Source organism: Chiloscyllium plagiosum, chromosome 2 (genome assembly GCF_004010195.1).
Source record: "Chiloscyllium plagiosum isolate BGI_BamShark_2017 chromosome 2, ASM401019v2, whole genome shotgun sequence".
Classification (NCBI taxonomy): domain Eukaryota; kingdom Metazoa; phylum Chordata; class Chondrichthyes; order Orectolobiformes; family Hemiscylliidae; genus Chiloscyllium; species Chiloscyllium plagiosum.
In genome coordinates this window covers 9,690,596-9,692,229 of record NC_057711.1, presented here as the reverse complement: position 1 = coordinate 9,692,229, position 1,634 = coordinate 9,690,596, and the positions used below count along the sequence as shown (strand labels likewise).

Genomic DNA, 1,634 nt, shown 5'->3' with positions numbered 1-1,634 from the left:
AACAGCAGTGGACCCAACACCGACCCTTGCGGTACGCCGCTAGTAACTGGACACCAAGATGAACATGTTCCATCAACTATAACCCTCTGTTTTCTTTCAGCAAGCTAATTACTGATCCAAACTGCTATGTCTCGCACAATCCCATTCCTCTGCATTTTGTATAATAGCCTACTGTGGGGAACCTTATCGAATGCCTTGCTGAAATCCATATACACCACATCAACTGGTTTACTCTCATCTACCTGTTTGGTCACTGTCGAAAAACTCAATAAGATTCGTTAGGCACAACCGACCCTTCACAAAACCGTGCTGACTGTCCCTGATCAGATTATTCTTTTCTAGATGGTTATAAATCCTATCTCTTATAACCTTTTCCAACACTTTACCAACAACTGAAGTGAGACCCACTGGTCTGTAATTACCAGGGTTGTCTCTACTACCCTTTTTGAACAAGGGAACCACATTTGCTATCCTCCAGTCCTCAGGCACTATTCCTGTAGATAATGATAATTTGAAGATCAATGCCAAAGGCTCAGCAATCTCTTCCCTTGCTTCCCAGGGGATCCTAGGATAGATCCCATCTGGCCCAGGGGACTTGTCTATTTTCACACTCTGCAGTATTTCTAATAGGAGAAGGGCTTATGCCCTGAAGGGCTTATGCCAGAAACGTCGATTCTCCTGCTCCTTGGATGCTGCCTGACCTGCTGCGCTTTTCCAGCAACACATTTTCAGCAGTATTTCTAATACCACTTCCTTGTGAACCTACATCTCTTCTAGTCTAGATGCAAATATCTCTGTATCTTGCTCGCCAACATTTTCATTTTCTATAGTGAATACTGTCGAAAAATATTTATCTAGTGCTTCCCCTATCTCCTCTGACTCCACGCACAACTTCCCACTATTATCCTTGATTGGCCCTAAATTAACTCTCGTCATTCTTTTATTCCTAACATAGCTATGGAAAGCCTTAGGGTTAACCCTGATCTTATCCGCCAACAACTTCTCATGTCCCCTCCTGGCTCTTCTGAGCTCTCTTTTTAGGTCTTTCCTGACTTCCTTGTAACCCTCAAGCGCCCTAACTGAGTTTTCACATTTTATCCTAACATAAGCCGCCTTCTTCTCCTTGACCAGGGATTCCACTTCCTTAGTAAACCACGGCTCACGCGTTCTATATCTTCCTCCCTGCCTGACAGGTACATACTTATCTAGCAATTCAAGCAGCATCCGACGAGCAGCAAAATCGACGTTTCGGGCAAAAACCCTTCATCAGTGGTCTTCCAGCACCACTGATCCAGAATCTGGTTTCCAGCATCTGCAGTCATTGTTTTTACCACATACTTACCTCGGACGGACGGGAGCTTTTCCTTGAATAAGATCCACATTTTTAATGTGGTCATCCCCTGCAGTTTCCTTCCCCATTCTACACTTCCCAAATCTTTCCTAATTGCATCGTAATTTCCCTTCCCCCAGCTGTAACTCTTGCTCGGTGGAGTACACCTATCCCTTTCCATCACTAAAGTAAACCTGACAGAATTGTGATCGCTGTCTCCAAAGTGCTCACCTACTTCCAAATCTAACACCTGGCCAGGCTCGTTACCCAGTACTAAATCTAAAGTGGCTTCGCCCCTTGTAGG

The 1,634-nt window shown here is 44.6% G+C and overlaps 1 protein-coding gene across 4 annotated transcripts in view; it reads left to right on the top strand.

Annotated features, from left to right (window-relative positions):
* dok7b (docking protein 7b) overlaps positions 1–1,634 on the top strand; it is a 95,439-nt gene that overhangs the window by 43,393 nt on the left and 50,412 nt on the right. The gene's annotated exons all lie outside the window — the stretch shown is intronic.